This window comes from Myxine glutinosa, chromosome 4 (genome assembly GCF_964187855.1).
Source record: "Myxine glutinosa chromosome 4, kmMyxGlut1.1, whole genome shotgun sequence".
NCBI classification, from domain to species: Eukaryota; Metazoa; Chordata; class Myxini; order Myxiniformes; family Myxinidae; genus Myxine; species Myxine glutinosa.
The window spans coordinates 69,433,462-69,445,681 of record NC_136264.1 but is presented as its reverse complement, the minus strand read 5'-3'; the positions used below and the strand labels follow the sequence as shown (position 1 = coordinate 69,445,681).

At 41.8% G+C, this 12,220-nt stretch overlaps 1 protein-coding gene across 3 annotated transcripts in view; it reads right to left on the bottom strand.

Moving 5' to 3' along the window:
• LOC137424734 (rho GTPase-activating protein 7-like) overlaps positions 1-11,141 on the bottom strand; it is a 313,201-nt gene extending 302,060 nt beyond the window's left edge. For all 3 annotated transcript variants that reach the window (XM_078775875.1, XM_078775876.1, XM_078775877.1), the window contains exon 1: positions 11,005-11,141. The gene's annotated coding sequence lies outside the window, so the exon portion shown is untranslated. The remainder of the gene's footprint in view (positions 1-11,004) is intronic.
• Positions 11,142-12,220: the final 1,079 nt, after the last annotated feature.

The following is a 12,220-nucleotide window of genomic DNA, read 5'->3' as shown; positions in this document are numbered from 1 at the left end:
AAACAATTTCCAGCATATGGGGTCATTATCATTATGTAAAAGTAGTAACACCGTCTCGCAGACCCAGAGCAGACGCCATAACCATCAGGCCACCGAACCTGTAATTACCTCCACCACCAAAGGTGGATGGAGGTTATGTTTTCACCGCTGTCTGTCTGTCCGTTTGTCTGTCTGTCCGTTTGTGAACAAAATATCTCAAAAAGTTGTGGACGGATTCGGATGAAATTTGGCAGAGATGTGGCATATATGACACCGACGAAATGATTAGATTTTGGTGAAGATCCGTATTCGGATCCGACTACTAGAATTTTTGAAGTGATTCTTCACCATTGGGAGATTGGGCCAAACACCATACATAGCAGGATATCTCAAAAGGTTGTCGACGGATTTGGACGAAACTTGGTGCACCGGTTGTGTGTGTGACAAGGAAGAATCGATTCAATTTTGGTGAAGATCCAGATTCGGATCCGGCTAGTAGAATTTTTAAAGTGATTTTTCACCATTGGGAGATGGGGCCAAAAACGATACATTGCAGGATATCTCAAAAAGTTTTGGATGGTGATTTTGATTAAATGTGATTCTGTATTGGGATTTTCTGGTCTACTCTGGGATACAAAACGTAAACTGTTCACCTGGTGGAGATATGCTCTCTACTGAGTGCCGTTCTAGTTACAAATGTCTTCTGCACTTGATCTACAACAGCAATTTCAGGGATATGTTTAACGTGCAGATGTTTGATCACAACGTACACCTTCTCACAGGACAATCATGTGTTTTTAGCCCCTGTTGGACTTAGTCCAACACGGTGGCTAATGGATTTGGTATTGTCCGACCATCCGTGCGTCCGCAACCATATCTCGGAGATGTATGGACTGATTTTGTTCATACTTGGCACAAAGACAGTACGTAATGATATGCATATGCACATCATTTAGTTTCGCGATGCGATCAAAGATGGCCGATTGGCGGCCATTTTAGTTGTAAAAAACCCGATGTTGAACACATCCTCAACCATTTCTCAGACATGCATTTACTGATCTTGTCAAACTTGGCAGACAGATAATGAATGATGGCTTGCATACGCACGTCATTTTTTTACGAGATCAGATCCAACATGGCCGACTGGTGGTCATTTTATTACTTAAATGTGTCCCCAACCATTTATGGAAAATGCATGGACCGATTTTGTTCAAACTTGGCACAAGCATAGTACATGCTGACATACACAAGCACCTCACTTTATTTTGTAATCGGATGAAACATGGCCGACTGGTAGACTGGCGGCCATTTTAGTTGAAAAAGAATTCCCCAGTATTGAACACGTCCTCAACCATTTTTCGGACATGCATTTACTGATCTTGTTCAAACTGGGTACACAGATAATGAATGATAGCGTACATATGCACATCATTTTTTTTCGAGATCAGATGCAACATGGCCGATTGGAGGCCATTTTGTTACTTAAACGTGTCCCCAACCATTTCTTGGCCATGCATGGACCAATTTTGTTCAAACTTGGCACAAAGAAAATACATGAGCGTAAACAAATGCAGAAGATTTTGTTTTGTAATCTGACCAAAGATGGCCGACCTTGCGGCCTTTAACTCTGTACTGTAAAATTACTCAAATCACGGGGGCTTTGACATTTTGTGATTTTTTTCTCCTTTTTAAAAATCCATGTCAGGGCCACATCCTTACTGATAAAACCTGAAACATTACAGAGATGTAACCGTTACTGCCAACCTAGTTTTGATGTTTTTGGTTACCCCAAACATGAAAATCTCCATCGCAGTATTCTTGTAACAGTCTCTCCAAGAATATCATATTGAAAAAGAAGAATTACAATTTTTTTTCAGGATTTTATAAGCATAGTGTTCCTTTTGGAAATAGCTTACGCCACTTTCCTTATTGCAAGTAGTGCCAAGAGAAGATTTTTGTCGATTGGAAACAAAGTCTATGCTCGAGGAAGCACGACAGATATGTTGGCAGAGCCAGAGTTCAGTTTTCTCCATCCATTCCAACGAGTTTCAGTTACCCTCTACTGTTCGAGGCACCCCTTCGTAACATCTCTCCATTTGGTAAATGTCTGTGTATTCAGTGATGAAGGTGAAGCTTTTATTGCCCCGATTTTAAATCTTTTACTTTTGAAAATATCAGATTCAGACGATTGCTGTAGTGCATCTCAGACATGTATTTACTGATCTTGTCAAATTTGGCAGACAGATAATGATTGATGGCTTACATATGCACGTCATTTTTTCGTCATTTTTCAATGCTGGATGAGAGAAGCAATTTTTTTTTTTTTTACTTGCATGAAGGTTGATGATATTATTAAAACCTTTTGTTATGAACCTACAACTTAGAATGATGAACAGTGCATTAAAGAGTAAAGACAATAGGTTGCTGATATTAGTTGGGAAATGAAGTTCGTTCTTATCTTCAGATTCTTGTTCAAAACCTTGGCAGATGTCGATGGTTTGTTTTTCTGGGAAAGGCCAAAAGCGTGGGATTGCGTGCACATCCGTCCTTGTGAATTCTTATTAAGTCAGGCCACATTTCTTATATAGGAATTTGAGGGGTTTTGTCGATTTATTTTTACATAAAGTATTTTCATGGAAGAATGAGTTTATGAAACCCGGTATCGGTGTGTACCCTGGTTAGAATAGGTACACCGTATCCCTGCGTGTCGTAAGAGGCGACTAAGAGGGTTGGCGTCAGCAAGGGCATCCGGCCATAAAAACATTGCCCCAAAAAGAGAACCATGACAATTACAACTACATATGGGCAGGGTACAGCCCGAAGTGGAGATCGGTTTCTGAGGTTTGGGACGTGGAATGTAGGGACAATGACAGGGAGATCAGGAGAAGTGGTGGAAGTATTGGTCAGAAGAAGAGTGGACATATGTTGTGTGCAGGAGACGAGATGGAAGGGAAGTGGTGTGAGAATGGTGAAGGGTACGCAGGGACAGAAATACAAGTTTGTGTGGCAAGGGTGCTCGGGGGGCGTGAATGGTGTTGGTGTCCTGTTTTCTGAGGAGTTTGTAGACAGTGTGGTGAGTGTGACTAGAGTGAGTGATAGGTTGATTATGGTGAATTTGATGATTGGAAAGCTCTTGGTGAACGTCATCTCGGGATATGCTCCGCAGGTTGGTCGAAGCGATGAAGAGAAGGACAAGTTCTGGTGTGCGACAGAGAAGCTGATGGAAAACGTGAAAGATGAGGAAGTTGTTGTGGTAGGAGGAGACCTAAATGGACATGTGGGAAGGAGTATGGACGGTTTTGAGGGAGTTCATGGGGGTTACGGATATGGTGTGAGAAATGGAGAAGGTGAAAGGATTTTGGAGTTTGCTGGTGGAGCTGATTTGTTGATTTCTAACACTCAGTTCCAGAAAGAGGATAATAAGCTTGTTACATACACGTCAGGTGGGTCGACGACAACCGTCGACTACCTGATGGTGCGTAGGCGAGATAGGGGGCACCTCCGGGACACAAAGGTGATCCCGGGGGAGGAGGCTGTTTCGCAGCACCACTTGGTTGTCTGCGACTCTCCGCTGCATCGTGGATGCCTTTGAGCTCGCATCTGAAACTTTCATAGTAATCATGCAATCATGTGATGCAAATATGTACCAAAAACATGTCATTAGAAACAAAAATAAAGATGGTTTATTAAATTGTATGGGTACCGTTTTTTGTGATCACAATGTATACTTATAAATATATTTTCCAGTGTGTGTTTGTGCTTCTGTATGTTATTCTTTCACAGCCGAACCCTAGCACCTAGAGGCCCGAAATTTGGGTGTGGGTACTTCAGAATCTGGGCAAGGTGTTAAACTCCTCCCTCCACAATCCCCCAACACCTTACAAGGAAATTCTTTGTATGCATGTGTGTTTGTACATCTGAAAATGAAGAAACAGAACTCAAACAAGAAAATTAGGCCATTTGGCCCATCGTTGTCGTGGTGCACTCAGGTGAATTTTTGCTACTGCTTTATGTTTGTTACTCTTTCATGGCCAAACCCTAGCGCCTAGATCCCCCAAAATTTGGGGTATACATACTTCAGAATCTGGATAACGTTTTAAGGTACCATACATTGGTCTTGAAGGCCGTTTTGATGCCACCAAAGGCTGCTATAAAATGTATATTGGGATGTAGGACTAGGCAGTGCTGTGCCGGCCCACAGGCAAAAGGTAACCACCATGAGGCCAATAACTACATAGCTTTTCCATGTCCAACACATCCTGAAACCCCCGTCTTCTTAAAAATACAATGTTGTAAACAAGAAAGAGCAATCAGAGTCTGCAGACCCTCGCCAGGATGTCTTTGTGTGGTGTATTTTGTGGGGTGTTTATTGGCTGCTGTGTTTGTGTGGTTTATTGACGATGTCGATTTATGTTAAATCCAAGATGGCTGCCAAATCACATGACCAATGGCGTCATCAATTTAATTCTCCCATATCATTTTTGTGTAGATCATGCTCCAAAAATTTCAAACTGATCGGATCAAGCGTTGTACTTGTGTAATTATACGTCATAATGAATGCACCAATGACATCATCATGAATATATTTTGTTCCCCATGGGGAGTACTTGACAATGAGATAGGTTTCATTTTTTTCCATAGAGTGGTTTCGGAGATATAGAGGTGCAAAAATTTTTCAGTTTTTCCAAGATGGTGCCCGTACAACGTGACATATGACGTCAGATTATCATTAGAACATTCTACAGGAGGAGGCGCACCTATGGTGAAAATCTATTGGCAATCGGACAAACAGTTGCAGAGAAAATCATACTCATTTTGTGCGGACAAGCAGATACACAGACAGACAAACAAACAAGAAGACGTCGTGCGTAGCACGATACTTGCAAAATCCCCCCCCCCCCCAAAGTTTTCCATTGATACAGCAAATTGTCCATGTCATGAAGATTAAAATTTACGATCTTGATCAAAGCTCAGGTCAACAGGATGAAAAGTGACAATTTTTCAGATGAAAAATGATGATTTTAGAAGTTTGACCTTTTTACCTCATAAATAGTTGGTTTCCCAATTCAGTGAGGCAATACACAAATGCTGTTCTATTTTCAAGTCAATCGGATGAAAATTTATGGGTTTTCAGATGAAAATTGATTTTGGAAGTTTGACCTAGAGTTGACCTTTGACCTTTTGACCTCAAAAATAGTTGGTTTTCCTATTTAGTGACACAATGTGCAAATGCTGTCCAATTTCCAAGTCAATCTGATGAAAATTGACGGTTTTTCAGATGAAAATTGATGATTTTGGAAGTTTGACTATCAGTTGACCTTTGACATTTTGACCTCAAAAATAGTTGGTTTCCTAATTCAGTGAGGCAATATGCAAATGCTGTTCAATTTTCAAGTCAATGAGATGAAAATGGATGGTTTTTCAGATGAAAAGTGATGACTTTGGAAGTTTGACCTTGAGTAGACCTTTGACCGATTGACCTCAAAAATAGTATGTTTCCCAATTTAGTAACTCGATATGCAAATGCTGTTCAATTTTCAAGTCAATCGGTTGAGAATTGACGGCTTTTTAGATGAAACTTTATGACTTTTAAAATTTGACCTTGAGTTGACCTTTGACCTTTTGACCACAAAATAGTTAATTTCCCAATTTATTGACTCAATATACAAATGTTGCTCAATTTTCAAGTCAATCGGATTTAAAATGGCGATTTTAGAAATTTGACCTCCAGATGACCTTTGAACTTTGACCTCAAAATCAATAGGCTTCTCAATTGGAACGACCAAGACAACTTAGTGAAGTTTCGTGACGATCGGTTTAGAATTGTGACCTGTAGGCCAGTGACAAACAGACAAACAGACAAACAGACAGACAGACAGACAGACCGAACCACAAACGCAACCGACCAATATACTTGAAAAATCTTCGATTTTGCAAGTAACAAACGGACCCAAATGCAATACCTTCTCTTCTGGCAAGGGTAATATTTTCAAGTGGCTGGGTACTTTTTTTCAGGCAGCACTGGGTATAGTACCTCAAATAGTTAGTATACATATATTCTTCAGTATGCGGCACATGGCTGCTGGTCGCATCATTTGCCGGGGGGTGTGGCTTCTTTGCTGATGCAGTGCCCCCTATAGGTCAGAGCAGGAATTTGTAATTTGTCAAGATGCTGGCGATAGCTTCCTTGATCTTTGTGAAGGGCATCATTAGGCCGTTAATCACCATGATGACAATTTATAGCTGGGCCGATATTCAAACCCAGGCTAGGCAGCCCTGCAGCGAGTGTGTGTACCTCTTGGCTATCCTGCCCGCGATATACATCCTTAATACGACTATTTTTCTTATTCCAAAGGAGAAGGAATTGCACTTGGATCGCTTTGTCTGTCTGTCTATTTGTTTGTATGTTTGTCCACACAGAATGTGCTAACCTGAGACCACAAAGCCACCTAGTCGTAGCCAGTCGTACACATTCTCTTTTTTTTCAACTGAGTACCTCTAAAAAGTAAGAACAATTACAAAGTGAGTTCATCCATAAAATATGTACAATTAGAATGTGAGTACATCTATAAAGTATGCACAATTAGAATATGAGTATATGAGAATATGAGTATGTCCATAAAGTATGCACAATGAGAATATGAGTACCTCTATAAAGTATGTACAATTAGAATGTTAGTATGACTATAATGTATGTACAATTAGAATGCGAGTATCTCTATAAAGTATGTACAATTAGAATATGAGTATATGAGAATATGAGTATGTCCATAAAGTATGCACAATGAGAATATGAGTATGTCCATAAAGTATGCACAATGAGAATATGAGTACCTCTATAAAGTATGTACAATTAGAATGTTAGTATGACTATAATGTATGTACAATTAGAATGCGAGTATCTCTATAAAGTATGTACAATTAGAATATGAGTATGTCTATAATGTATTGTCGTGTCCACCCTGTAGTGAAGACCTCAGGGCAACAGATGACCAAACGAGCTTTAACTCCGAGGCATATACCCAGCTATGGCGGTACCTTGTGCACTCGCGGGGGGGGGGGGGGGGGGGGGGGAGGGGGGGCGGTTAGTGGAGGGCAGCAAGGGTTTACCTGCACTGACGGACACGGCACGGGGGTTATCCGATCCCCACAACAAATAAACGTACAAGACAGGCCAATCAACGATACAACAATTAAAATGCAACAAATAATGGTTTAATAAAAAACCTAACACCAAATACCTAAATGAGGGACCCTCCATCAGACACAATTTCAACACAACGGGATTTTAAATGAAAAAAAAAAATGCATAGTGTAGTGTGGTGCATTGGCTGATACTCCGCCTGGCGTCCTTGACCGTCCGGGGCCGTCACAGGTCTCGCGTCCCTGCGTGGGAAAACACGCATTGGCACGAAGTCGCGTTCACCGCCAGCCACCGACGCGAAGCAAACAGGCCAGAGCTCCTTCCTCATCCTTCTTGCTTGGCTGCACCGAGCTCCGACCATCCCAAACCGCTCTTGGTCTCTTTTCCCACTAGCGCACCCGAGCGCATGCGATCCAGGAAATGCAACCGCCACGAGCCAGCATCAAGAGAGAGAGAGAGAGAGAGAGAGAGAGAGAGAGAGAGAGAGAGAGAGAGAGAGAGAGAGAGAGAGAGAGAGAAAGAGAGAGTAAAATGCATCTGCCTTCTGCCAAGCCCAGGACCGAGAAGAGAGGGAAATGCGTCCGAACTCCGCAGCCAGGAATCAAGAGAGCATGCGAATGTGTCTTCCTGCGACCATGCCAGGGACAGAGAGAGAAACGTGCGTCCGCTGGCAATCAAACCCAGCGCAAGAGAGAGAGAGAAAATGGCGGGACGTGTCCCTTTTTGCTCCGACGCTAGAATGTTCTCGCTGATGTCACGCGCACTCCAATCAACGAGCGCCATCGAATCGTCCCAACCAATCGTCCTTCGGGACGTGGCCCAACGGCCACACTTGGCGCCCATCAAGAATATTCGAGCTGGGGGGTGTCAGTAGTAGTGTCCGGATCCAGTCGGCCATCACGTTATTTAATTTAGGCGCTGATCGCAAGGCTGGTGGTGTAAGTGTTATAAGAACAAAGGGAAAACTACAGAGGCATTTACATACAGGAAGTTTACCCTTATACCCTAACTAATTAGCATAGCTTCACCCCTTCATGGAGACATATAACGTTTACATGGACATCCAGGCCTGACTTAATTACAGGAAGGTTTCTTCTTCATGACATTCGGAGCACACTACTCTATAGCATCCTATCTGGACTAAGGTATTTCATTACCTACCCCCATATATGTAAAAGTATGTACAATTATAATGTTAGTATGTCTATAAAGTACTTTCAATTAGAAAGTGAGTACATTCATAGAGTATGTACAAATAGAATACAAATACGTCTATAAAGTATGAACAATTAGAATGTGAGTATGTCTATAAAGTATGTGCAATTAGAATACAAGTAAGTCTATAAAGTATGTACAATTAGAATGTGAGTACATCTATGAAGTATGTACAATTAGAATGTGAGTACGTCTATAAAGTATGTACAATTAGAATGTGAGTACGTCTATAAAGCATGTACAATTAGAATGTGAGTACGTCTATAAAGTATGTACAAATAGAATGTGAGTACGTCTATAAAGTATGTACAATTAGAATGTGAGTACGTCTATAAAGTATGTACAAATAGAATGTGAGTACGTCTATAAAGTATGTACAATTAGAATAAAAGTACATCTATAAAGTATGTACAATTAGAATGTGAGTACGTCTATAGAGTATGTACAATTAGAATGTGAGTACATCTAAAAAGTATGTACAATTATAATGCATGTTCATCTATAAAATACGTAATATAAAACCACACAAAACAAGTCTGGGCGAGGGTATGCAATCTTTGGTTGCTTGTTCTAGCTTATCTATGTGTATTTACTTCCCAATGTCATTGTATTTTCTTATTGCCTCGTTGGATTGTTCAGGAGCCCTTTTCTCCCTCATCACTGTGGTCGTTGGGCAACAAGTTTTTTGAGTGTTTTGCAAACATTATACAGCCGCCGTACAACTAGGCAGCCAATCGGAGAAACAACGAGCTGCAGTGCTCTGCGTCATGAATTAAATAGCGCGTAACATGTAAACAGTTCAAGCTGGCGTCGCACTCGCTGTGTCAGCAACACTATCAGAGGTCTACAGTTCAGAGCAGCTCCAAGCCAAGTCAGTGATTCAACATGGCGATTCATTAATTTGACCAGACTATACAGCTTCTTCCTTCAAAAGGAATCCCAGGCCTGGCACATTGGCAATATAAAGAAGAGGCAGGTCAGACAAAGATTTTTATCACTTTTTTGTTAAATCAAGACCATATATCTCAGAACAAGAAGTTGATACTCCCTCATTGGTCCGCCTCCCTGAAGCATACTTAAGTACAAGAATATGGCCGAGCTACAGCTTAACGGATGAGCCTGAGATCTTCATGAAGCAGTCAACCCTCAGCATCAGGATTGAATTAGCTCGTTACTTCTCAGTATATTGTTTGTTTCAATATGCTTTCTTGTGAAGGGTCTTTCATGACCTTTGTCGAAGAAAATGCACTTGTGATGAAGTGAATATTGCAACGCCGATTGGTAGATTTGTGATCTTGACTGAGTCGTTGATATCAAGGAAATACAGAGCCGTTACCAGAACCACTTTGTGATTTATCAAATGGCTGTTTGTCTTATAGACTGAAGGACTTTTGCAGGATAATTGGGAGTCGAGTCAATCCCTCCCTAGAAGCCATATCCTGACGGATGATCCTCGTTTATTTAGCCGGTTGAGAGTGGAGGGAGGGTGCTCCTGGCCCGAGACCGTGATCGTTTCCATCTGCTAGTGGACACTGACCTCTGCTCTTAAAGGATCGCTCTACGTCCCCCTGCTTTTACCCTTCGCCTGGACTGGTTTGAGCTTATCCATCGAAAATGTCCCTCTGCGCATACCATCAATGCTAACACTTCTGTCCGTCTGTTTGTCTTCACTGGTATTTGAATGGCCTGCTGCCATTTGGCTTCTCCTAACTGGCAATAGTTCACCTTGGTCTAACCCAGCTCAACAATGATCCTCACTTCAAATCGCACAGCTGCACAATTTAGCTACCACCGGTGGGGTATGCTGCGGAAAGCTAGGAATTGGTAGTGGTATCACATTGTGGTTTGTCATCGGCAATACCGTTTGACTACCTCTGTCTGAATATCAAACAAACCCTCCTTAACGTTTAGCTCGAAGCAAAATGTTCGGATTGCGTACTGTTGTTCATTTTCTTTCCCTCCATGTCGGGATGTTTTTCATCCCGGGTCATCTGGATGTTTTAAAAAGCTCCCCGTGGGATATTCCAGATGTCTCTTCTTTGAGATAGAATTGATGAAAACGAATGATTCCTCGTTAGCAAAGTTAAACATGCAGTTGTGTTTAGAAAATACAAGGGAACTCATATGGCAATGTACTGTAGTTCAAAAATCTAAAATATAAGTTTTTTTAAAAATTACAGAAAAAAATATTAATAAATTGTCCAAAAATCTGTTATTTCTGTTTCTGTGGGGAGGATCCCTGAGCTTGTGAAACGACTGTTTTCTTATTTATTTTTTTGTTTTCTTTTTCAGTTATTTTCAGTCTTGTCTCCATAGCATTCTTCCGTTAATGTTGTTGTATATGATAAATCCTACCAATGCTTTTTTTTTTTTTTACACTATTTACCTATGAGTATATTTCTATTTCCCCAACCAGTCAATCCTCGAGTCCTATAAGGATAAAAAAGCTCTGGATCTATTGTCTTGTCCATCTCCAACCTCGTTACCTTTCTTGTCTCCCCACACTTTTGTCTTTGGTTATCTAACATATTCTTCTTTCAGTCGTCACCCCATAGGCGCAGCAATTCGCTTCTTTCTGCGTCTCCTCTTTGAGACCAAACAGTCCCACTCTCTTTGGCACCAAACATCCCGTGCATCTGCCCAAAGCATCCCCGGAATTCACCCACCTGACAAATCCCGGGAAGTTCGCACCCACCGCACCACCTGATCCGACTCAAACGCAGTCGTTCCTCTAACGGCGCATTCTGGCCCAAGTCTGGGAGCTGAAGGAACCAAATGATTTCACTCCTTGTCTTCCTTCTGACATTGCATTGTGGCTAAACCCTTTTTGCACATTTCCTTCTCCCTCACGCTCTCTCTCTTTCAAAAGGCCCTCCCCTGCTTTCCTTCTTTTTTTCCCCCTTCTCCCTCCTCGCCTCGCTGCCACAGCCCCCTTACCAGTTCTCCACCCACCATCATACTGAAAAAGAAAGATTAAAAACACCATCCTGATTTGAAGATTCCAAATGCAGTACAGGTCTACATCCAACAATAACCACTTTTCCCTTGTACTTTCTCCTTTCTCAACCACCGCTTCGAGTGAGAAAGACATGACTGATGATTGTTGAGCCAATGGGACTCGAGGAGCTAAAGCTTGAACTGTAGCCTACATTTTCCTTTTGAGAAGTAGGGTGAGGGTGAAGGAGAAAGTGTAATGAGGGATGTTTTTTTTTCTATAAATAGTTATTTTAGGATCTCGAAGGATTCCACAACCTTGGCTCTTACAGTGCGTCATTTCCCCTGTCCTGAGGTTCGTCCCTACATTATACAAGCCTTTAATCCTCAAGGACGTTGGCGTCACAACTCGATTGATATTCCAGATGTACGATCGACCTTGCAACTATCCACACACCGTTGACTCCGACGCGGAGCAGCGTCAAGAATCAATGTAGCGGTTGTATTCCCACCATCCAGCAATCAGATCAGCATCTTCATTTTCATCAGGTGCCGCATGTATCTGGCAACACATTCCACAAATATTACAAATTAATGGGACAATCAGCTTTGCCTCCACCTGTTCATTGAAGAAGACAACGACCACTCTTTTTGCATCTTCAGATACATCGTTTCTTGAATATTGGGCACAATCCTGGACGGGTCACCACTCCGACGCAGGATACGCAAATGGCACATTACCCTGCGCTCGCGAAGCGGGAAGCAGGGTTAAGCGATCGGTTGGGTGCGCACGTGTGGCATACATATGTATGCGCGTGTCTGCATTTAAAAAATTCCTTTTTTCGGCAAACGTTGGTCCGATTGACACGGAACTTTACCGTAGGAGCACATCCACCTGTGTAATTTTTTTAACTCATAATTATGACATCATAGGTCACATGGTACGGA